Genomic DNA, 10557 nt, shown 5'->3' with positions numbered 1-10557 from the left:
GGGGTAGAGGCAGACGTAGGTGGTCTCTGAGAGCCTCCTGCCCAGCGCCCGCAGCGGCGGCTCGAGGGTGGCAAAGAGCAGCCGTAGGCGGGGACAGTCCAGGAAGGCGAAAAGGTCAGAGTAAACACAGAACATCAGGTGAATGTTTGCAACTACAGGACCTGAAAGTCAGATGATTCAACTCTGAACAATTACAGCTCTTACTAATGGAAAGAAATTCATTCATTCATTCATTCATTGGCTATAGCACTCCCTTCTAAAAAGGAAATGCCCACTGAAATCCAAAGAATTTTCACTGAGTGAGCAATACTGTCTCCCATGACGTCAACTAGTTTCTACAGTGGCAGTCAAATAATTTCTCCTATGGGCAAACTTTTAATCCATGCCCCTTTTATTCAACAGGAATTTATGCACCAATTGCTCCCAACCAGTTTCTTCCTAAGATAAACACATTCTTCTGCACTAATTCTCCTTGTTACCATGTACCAATTCAGATATATGCTAGCTGGACACATCTTATTCACTTACACTTCTGATCAAATGAACCAATTCAAAGAATATTGATCAATTTGTTTAAGTTAATTTGGATAAATACATTATATATGCTTCCAATAAAGGAAAAAGAACCCTGGGTTATTCTTCTCTCTCGCATATACTGTCAAAAGCTTCCCCCAACCAAATTTTTTATAGTACAAATGTTTAATCCCACTGCCTAACATGCCAAGTATCCCCATTTTAAATCATGCAAATAAAAAAAAAGAAAGCAACACCAGAAGGTTTTTACTTGCTTTTTGTTGGTTTTAGGATTTTTACTTATTTGTTCTTTTAATTCAAGGACCAGGACCAAGCGTTCCAGGTACAATGAAAATAGGAACTGAATTCCCTTGTGCTGGTATTCACTATATAGTAGCTCACCATTTGGAGCTAAATATCAACTAAAGTTAGTTTTAAATGTTTATACTTTTACTCCTTTCTAAAGTCCATGACCACAAGATATAAATCCTTTTGAATTAAAAGGGAAGAAAAAGAATGATATTGTGTTCCAGAAGATAGGAGGCTATTAACAGATTCATAGGAAAATAGGGCTGGAAGGGACCTCATAGATTCATAGATGTTAGGGTCGGAAGGGACCTCAATAGATCATCGAGTCCGACCCCCTGCATAGGCAGGAAAGAGGGCTGGGTCTAGATGACCCCAGCTAGATGCTTATCTAACCTCCTCTTGAAGACCCCAAGGGTAGGGGAGAGCACCACCTCCCTTGGGAGCCCGTTCCAGACCTTGGCCACTCGAACTGTGAAGAAGTTCTTCCTAATGTCCAATCTCAATAGGTCATCTAGTCCAACCCCTATCACGAAGCGAGTCCTCTGTGTCTATACCATCCTATAGTAGTGTTCCTTTAACCTACTCTTAATTGCATTAAAGAATCCTCTTGCGCAATTACCAGGGACAACAATGGAAATATCAAACACACAGTCAGAGGTAAAGCAGGATGAAGGTACTGTCAATGTCCTGCCACTGCAAGGACAAGAAGTAGTTTGTTAAAGTATGCTAGACAGATCCAAGGAAGAAAACAACAATAGGTGGCATCACCTCAAGAAATATTAAAGAAAAGATGCAGTATATATTAAAAGGAAAAGCATAACAGGGGCAGCCTTTCAAAACAGAGTGCTGGGGAAGCCTACCAAATAGTCTTTTCATTTTGACCTACACTGAAGAAACCTTTTTCTGCTGGAAGGTTCCACTAATCTGGATAGAAGGATCGTAATTCCTTCTCATTAGCAGAAAAGGCAGCAAATCCTTCAATCATGTTTGACACTGTCAAGTTTTTGGGGTTTTTTTAGTTTTCCTTTGTTCTATCACATCTTTAATTCTTAGCCAGTTAATAAGTTTTCAGTTAACCGTGTAATTGAAAACATAGTACTTATTAAAATAATGGAGAACATTCTAAAGATGAGTTATCCTTTATATCATACAAACTAAACAAAAGAGGGACATTGTGTACTGGTGCTGTGAAAGAGACAAAACTATCGGTTGTCACTGGTTGTATAACACACTAAGAAAACCACTCCAAAAGAGGAAAGATCTTGCCAACAGTCCCAAAACAGGAAAACAAAGTATGATTTGGAATTCAGAGGAAGGAAAAAGGACTTATAAAAATGTTATGGTTTCAAAAATGCCATGAGAGATATAGTCCAGCAACAAAGGTCAATAGAAGCCTGTGGAAACTGTATCTAGGAATCCAACCAGAGAAGTTCTGCAGAAAGCAATGCACTGTTCTTAACATTTATACTGAACTGTCCAAAATGGACAATGCAACCACAAAAAGGCACTGCTGTTCTATAAAATACTACATGTATTTTGACAAGGCTCTCCTGTTACAGTCATACAAGTTATCTTTTTTTCTGTAGTATGGCTAGTCAAATACTTAATATTAGCTCTGAGTTAATTATCTAATCTCTAAATTGGGCAAACAGTGCCTTCTCACCTTGGTACAATGTTCTGAGATCCACAGAAGTGAAATATAACATGACAGTTGTCCTGCCTGTATATATAGACAGCCCAGCAGTTCTCAACTTTTTTAGGCTCAAAGCACCCATCCAAAAACATTAACTCTTACTTTCATTTGTTTTTTGATCACAGAAAAAATAAATAGCGTAATTCCTCTCTTCCAAAAAAATTCAGAAATATTGTACCACAACAGGTCAGAATGGGTGTTTTTACACATGCACCAGGAGTGCAGGAGGGGGCACTTTAGCGCGGCTGTGAGCCACTCTAATTAAAATGCCCAGAGCTTCTCATGTATCATTGTCTTCACATTTCAAAATGGCAGTGGAGGCACTTTATCTAAAGCTCAAACAAGCTTTAGTTACAGTGCTCCCACCACCATTTTGAAGTGCAGGGACACTGATACATGAGATATAGAAGCTGCCTGGAGTGTGCTAGTTAGCATGTTCCAGCCCAACAGACTCAATTAATCAAGTCTGCTCCGATGCACTATAATTACAGCGCATCAGAGCAGCCTCTCAGAACATGTACAGGCACCCAATGTTTCTGACCTAATTTGAATTCCTATTTGAACTCAATGGGTTTCTCTTGTGAATCACGCAAGTGTGAAAGTACACGGGACAGCACCACCTGCTGCAGCAGCTATTTTTCTATGCCCATCTTTGGATATCACAGCACCCTGGTCAAGAACCCCTGTTCTAGACTCAAACTACAGCATGCGTAGAAATTAATTTATTCATACAGGCAACATGTAACATTGTGTAACCCTATGTAGTTTGTTTCACTATACTGTTAATTGTAAAATTATGCTACCACTTTCCTAGCCAAACTTTTTAAAAAACCTTTGTTATCATTTGTAATAAAGGCATAAATAAAAATAAAATGCTAATGAATTTTTAAGCCATGCTAGTGTAAACTGTGCTGGAAGAGAAAGGAAACAAGTTTAAAGGGCCAGTAGGGACTACTTTAGTTAGAAAGCCCTAGCTGATGAATGGTAAAAGTTAGGTACATATTAGAGATAAGCAAGTCTTGTTTTCAGTTCAAAACAACTTCTTAAAAGCTTAAATCTTTAATTTACACCTTCCAAGATCCAATGAAGTAGAACAGGTTTGGATTGGTTTACAGAGATTTACAGAAGAAAACATTTTCCAAACTGTTCAGAATTTTGCCTAAAAATTTCCCAAAAATGTTAAACCCTTAGACAGACTTTGGGGCTAAAAAGGAAAATACAGTTTTAATAAGTTACCGTTGTACTTTGTAATGCCAGGAGAAAAGAAGGTAGTTTGAGTAAAATAAAAATTTACTTTGTACTTTTTATACTCCTCTCTCTTTTATTAAAATGCCAAATTAATACCATGCAGATAAAGGCCATTTGTGCTGTTTATTAATAGTTACATTTATTAAATTACTTAATAAATAAATTTGGGAGAGTGGTCATTGATTAGTAATTGATTAATGCCTGCCACACAACAGGAGGTTCCACGGAGATAACCGATACACAAATATCAATTTGGATCACACCACAGCTGATAAGGAGACAAAACTTAATGCTTATTGGTTTGGTATTTTCATTTGGTGGGCTATCAGTTGCCTAATTGGTCAGTTATCATTTGATATTCATCAAGTAAATGTCATTAAGAGTATTGTATAGCTGGGCAAACAGAGAATTGGGAATGATGCAGGCCCTCTTAACACAGTACTGTAATCAAGTGGGGAAGGCAATATTTCCCAGATATGGGGGCTGAGTCACTCTTTACTTGCAGCCTTAAGTAATCACTATCACAAATTAAGCCAGTAATCCAATCTCTGACAACAGCTATTACCTTGTGAAAGTTCAGCAAAAGGTGCAAGAAAGCCAGTAACATGTAATCACCGAATCATTTGTCCACAAGAAAGGTCTCTCCCCAGCATCTGCCAGTTAATAATTGGTTTATGCCCTGAAGCATGAGGGTTTTATATGCTTTAAAAATTTAATGCTATCTAACGTAGCTGTAAATGTTCTCATTCATATAAATATCTAATCTTACTTAATCCTATTAAGCTCTTGGCCTGAATCATATTTTTGTCTCAGTGAGTTCTACTGGTTCATTTATACATAGTAGAAACAAAGTATTCCCTTTTCTCTTTCCTCCCAAATTTGTAAAACTGGGATATTACCAATTTAGCTTTCTTATGGTGGTGGAAAGACAGAGCAATGTTAGCTGCACTAGTTTGAACTCAGTCCGAAGATAGTCTATAAAGGTACATATCTACCCTAACTAAATAAGATAATTACATTAACCAGAGTTGCTATAGTTCTTGAAAAATTAAAAGTTTTGCATAAACAAAAACATCTGTCTTTTAAAAACCCGTCCTGGGTTTATTGACTTCCACAGGGCCTGGAGGATGGGAGAGTCTCAAATATGTACAATATTACTGTTACTATGCTACTGGATAGCATATTTGATGGAAACATTTTCTGAAGGAGAAAAGCAATTTTAAAAATAAAGTGAGAAATGGAATGCAAACAAACAAAACAAACAATGGAAATTTTATGGTCAGCTATGTAGTGGATACTTTAATAGAAGTTTGAAAGCATTTCAAAACCTTCTTCCTTTCATTTTCTAGGCTTATAAGCTTTATTCCACCTTGTTAGACTTAACTAATCTTTCAAATGCCTTAAAAACTTAAGCTATTACTTCTAGGTGAAGGCTACTGAGTCCATGATATATTTAAGAGTAGAGGTTTCTAAGCGGTCAACCTCAAAACAACATTTCTCTGCATAGTTATGTAGCATCCTGTGTGTCATTTGGTTGCTGAAACTGCAACTATTCTATGACACTGAACATACAGAGTGCCATACTGGATCAGACCAATGGATTATCCCCTATTTGTTACCCATCCTGGCATCTGCCATCACTGGTTTAGAGATGCCAGAAGATATATCCCCAACTGTTCTGTTTAATTCCTATTAATGGATCTAGAATTCATGCATTTGCCTGGTCTCTTTTTTAACCTGGCTATAATATCTGCCTCTACAACCTGCTATGGTAATGAGTTTCATAGCATATAACATGTAAAGAGCTCTAGGGTGAAAGGCCCTATAAAAATGAACAATATTTCTTTTATAGTATGTTCTAGTTTTTTTGGGAGACGGTATTTTGAGAAGACTTAACACAGAAGTCCCATAAAACCTTTTAAGCTTAATGACAGCAACTGGAAATAACTGTCGCTTAATCAGGATGTTATTAGCATAACTCAGGATTTAAGCAATCCCCTAAATCCTCTAAATCATAGATCCCATATAAATGTAGGCCCCTTCAACTTCTCTACTTTTGTTTCTTTTTCTGCTCCCCATTTTTCAGTCCATGTAGAACTCCAAATAATCTCACTCACCTCTGTCCCTCCCTCCCTCCCACTCATCTTCCCAAATCTTGCTTTGCAGCCTCTTTCCCCTGTCACCTGCTTCCTGACCTTACGAGTCACACTTACATGCTGCTCTCCTTTAAGCCCTAATCTTCTCAAGGTTACAGGCTGTGCGTGTGCATGTCAGGGAAAGGGCAAAAGATAAAAATAAATGAGAAGTCTGCAATTCTCAAGACGCACAACAATACTAACCCAAGCAACCTCATAATCTTTTACCCTTGCCATCCCTTTGCAATGCCCCAACTAGTATTTGTAGTTAGTTTTACCTTAATTATATCTTTTCTCATTGGAGACAACAAAACTCAATTATATTAACACATCCCACTTGACAACCTCAAGTCAAACCCAGGTTCATGGGGTTGTTGGGTTTTGTTTTGTTTTTTTGGAAGGAGGGGGGTTAACACACATACACACAATTATTTCTGAGCTACTTGATCACTATGACACTCTTCTTGTGCAACTTGCCTTGTTATATCAAGAATACTTCAGGACATTGTCCTGCATGTCTGCCAAGTGTCATGGATGTGTTCATCCTGCTTCAGAAGGATCATCCTCCTGAAGCTGAGAAATTAAAGAACTCTCATTCTTTTCTTACATTAAAATATAACAATGTTCCATACAAGCCCCTCTCTTTTAAAGAAGTTTTCAAATCACTAGTGAAGAGGTTGATAAGGTAACAAGCAGAAGTTCCATCAGTAGTCCTCTCTCCTCAACTATTTCCAATTCAGAGATGTACACACCAGTGAACAGACTTGGCCAATTTATTTTAAGACAGCAGTATTTCATTCAAGGAGACGCAAGAAACAGTAGACTGATGATGTCCTGAAAAAAGGTTGAGAGAAACAACTCCAAAATGGTTTCTCCCATAAAAACAACCTTGCAGCTACACAGACCAGTATCAAGAAGTTCAATATATATCACAGGGCCATTTACCCCAACATTAGAACACCAAGCAATGGGGGTCCAGAAAGGAAAAAAAATCTCTTAAAATTCAATTGTGGAGAATGAGAGCACTCCACTCCCAAAAGAGTTACCCTGGGAGATCTGCTCCTTTTTTTTTTCCCCTCAGATGTTTCAGTCTTTAGTTATGCTGATGAGCTTATAATCTTACATACTAAAAGGTAGGTAGAATTAAGCCTGCAATATTTGGAGAAACGTTACTACAAACAGGAAACCACAAAAAACTAGTGGCATGCTAGTCCTATACCACAAAAGAAACTGAAACAGCTTATCAAATTAAAGTATCCCAGGAAAACTGTGTGCCCACCTCAAACATATAATTCTACTCCCTTAAAGACAATGGGACCCTGTACTAACCCATCCCACCCAATGGTCCCTGTTCAACTTGAACTTTACCAGATTTTTCAAACACAAATGGTTCTATGCTCTGGGGCAGAGGTGTCAAATATCAGATTCAGGCTGGAGAGGTGGCTCATCTGATCTTTCGGTTTCTCTAGTTCCTGCACCTTCTCACAGCAGCACAAGCCATGGGTCCTGACTATGGAGGGGAAGTTGGGAGGAGGGGAGAAGCACCAACAGGATCCGGGGGGAACCTCACTAAGTGAATAGCAATTTTAAAAAGCAATTGTTTCAAACACATTGAGCTATTATGTTTTATGACCACACACAGTAATGACACTGCCCTAGATGTTTTTAAAAAAGCTTGATATTACTAGTTGCTTGCAATATTTGAGAATTTGGGATGTGAGAATTAGCTCAGTTCTGACTAAATTAACTCAATCCACAAGTTACCTCCAGAAGCCACAAGCACAACTCTAAATTCTATCCCAAATTCCTGCTTCCAGCTACACTGTTGAGCAGCATAGGAGAGGTGGGCTGATATATTCATGACTGTAAGATACTCTTTATGTAGATGTGCCAAAATGATCATTAGAAATTGCTGTTTTAAATTGTTGCAAAAACAAAGAAGGTAACAAAGCCTTTCATGCAATTAATCTTTTGACTATCATGTCTACGGACCCAAAATGAAGAGGAAAAGGAACAGCAAAAGAAACAAGTTACTATTTCTTAATTAAAGGCACTGAATGTAAAAAGAAGGATTTTACAATTGCCCTAGTTTTTCCCCTTGCCCAATATCTCAGCAGCCCTGGACTGGATACGGCTCTTTAGAGCCAGTCAACACTAATCATGCTGGCTAGAGGTCATAATAGACGAACAACGCAAGAACCTCTTTATTTTCTGCTTCATACATCACCCCAGCCCCTTCCATGCCCCACAAACGAAAGACCTTGTAGATCAGGGGTGGTCAAAATGCAGCCCGGAGGCGACCCGCCACGCCATTCTGTCCAGCCCGCAGGGCCCCTAAAAAAAAATTTAGAAAATAAATATTTATCTGCCCTGAGCTGCCTGTCATGCAGCCCTCAATGGCTTGCCAAAACTCAGTAAGCAGCCCTCTGCACAAAATAATTGCCTGCCCCTGTTGTAGATCCATGCGACTGGCTTGCTGGCTAGACAAAAAGCCTGCTTTTAATACCAATAAACATATATATTTCAGAAATTTAGTAACAGCAGTTTAAAGTATCTTAACTTTGAAAAATATTTAAATCTCTCATAGTCCTGTACACATTTGGAAAGATCAAAGCAACCGCAAGACAAGAAGAGCCTCCTTCCTTGGCTTCACCGGGAGGCCAGATGTTCAGTTCTGACCCTGATAATCTATCATCTACACTTCAACCAAGCCCAGTTTTTGTGAGCCAAATGACTTCTCATGTTAGCCTCCCTGAGCCCACTCCCAAGCAGTTGAATTTTCATTCCACAATCAAGACCTAACTAACAAAAGAGGGAGACATGAAAGACTCCCCTACATGCAGCTGCTTTATTTGTAGTACAGGGAGAGCATGCCTCTCCATTAGCCTCTGAACAATGATAGCCACACACACACACACACACACACACACACACGAAGAGCAGAAGCCAATTACTGTGTCAACTCTACATACAGTTTAATGGAAAAAGAAAGGAAGGCCTGCTTCTTTTCAGTATTCTTCCACACCACCACACTTCCTTTTAACGTCCCACATTTCTATTGCTTAATTCTCTCAAAAGAAGACAGGATGTCATTAATAACAATAAGGATGTCAATTGTCAATAATAACAATAAGCATGTCAATAATAACAATACTACATACAAAACACACATGCTCATTCATTAGTCTAATCTATCCATAATATCTCAATGCAACTAAAAGTGGAGTTCTACTCTGAAAATGAAAAAAAAGTAAATGGCATGATGGGAAGCTCCGTATTCATTTCACAACTTAGGCAAATACAAAATACACGTTTTAGATATCTAGGACCTGGCAGACTGTTTGCCAGGGGGGAGAAGGAAAACGGAGCTTTACCGGACAAGGTAGTACGTTAGTTCAACCCGGCTCTCCAGACTCTGTATAGATCAAGCACTTCAGTGGGGCTTTTCGGCACTTTTATCTAAAGCTGATTCAATCAGCTTTAGATAAAAGCACCAAAAAGCCCTGCTGAAGCACCCAATCTATACAGACATTGGGCAAACCGGGTCAAACTAATGTGATGCTTTTTCTGGGCGTGCACTGTGCAGTGTGAGGTACGCCAAGCTTACAGCACTGTTTTGGGGGTTTTTTCACAGTTATAAACAGGCTTATCTCAAAGCCAACTGTTCAGTGAAGGAAGCCAACTTTTTTTTCCATTAGGTATTCTTCTCAGTAATATAAATTGTTATAAGTATATTAGATCTAATAACATGATGCTGGCTATATCAGAAATGCTTAGGCAGAGTAAGTGAGACGCAGACAATCCAACGGCTGCATCTGGTGCGTGGCCCAATCCTGCAGCTATGCGCTGGGTCCAGGCCATGCAAGGACCTGATCCAACATGAGGTCATGTTATGCTGCCCTGTGGGGCTCCCCCCAGTTCCAAAAAATGTAGTGGCAGGGGAGCACTGGCAGCATTAATTGACAAAGAGTTCCCAGAGCTGCAGCAGTCAATAGTGCCACTACCCCCCACTGCCAGATTTCCTGGAGGGAGCTTCACAGGCCAGATCCAACCCACAGGCTGCGCTTTGAACACGACTGAGTTAGGGAATCACAGCCCATCAACTATTCTCCCCCTCCATCCTCGTGCCCTCCCCAAAAGACGCATGTTATCATGAATGCTCTAAGCTCCTCCATTGGAGGGGCAAGCATTTGAATCTGTAGTCCTGGCATGAGCAGGTAGAGGTGAGGCGTAACCATGGAGTGGCTGTTTTACACAGCATACACCTCCTCCCCATGGAAATCTATGGGAAGTTTGCTGCTGAAGCAAATGCTGACTTTGAATACTGTAATATGTAGGGATTCGTTTCATTTCCATCCCCAAACTTAAGATAAGCTAATATGTTCTGCAGCAGTCTTTTGAAAGTTCTTCTAACAGACAATAAAAGAAGCAGTTGTGTAAGGAACACAAATGGGAATGCCACAGGTTTACCTCTTCATGGAGGCTGAAGAATTTAGCGACACAGGGCCACTTCCCATGGTCTGGAGCTCAGTGAAATCCACTTATTGCAGACACTGAACCCCAAGAGAGAGCAAGCAAGAGAGAGATCAAAGAAGCAATGCTCCCCTTTAAAGGCAGCAAGAACAGCTCCTGTTAGAATTAAAGGAGCAGTGCTAATTT

At 39.5% G+C, this 10557-nt stretch overlaps 1 protein-coding gene across 1 annotated transcript in view; it reads right to left on the bottom strand.

Annotated features, from left to right (window-relative positions):
• LOC102377934 (metastasis-associated protein MTA1) overlaps nt 1-10557 on the bottom strand; it is a 132474-nt gene that overhangs the window by 81324 nt on the left and 40593 nt on the right. The gene's annotated exons all lie outside the window — the stretch shown is intronic.

Source organism: Alligator sinensis, unplaced genomic scaffold (assembly GCF_000455745.1).
Source record: "Alligator sinensis unplaced genomic scaffold, ASM45574v1 scaffold647_1, whole genome shotgun sequence".
Lineage (NCBI taxonomy): Eukaryota > Metazoa > Chordata > Crocodylia > Alligatoridae > Alligator > Alligator sinensis.
Note: the sequence above shows the minus strand (reverse complement) of the source record. Positions and strands in the feature narration are given on the sequence as shown.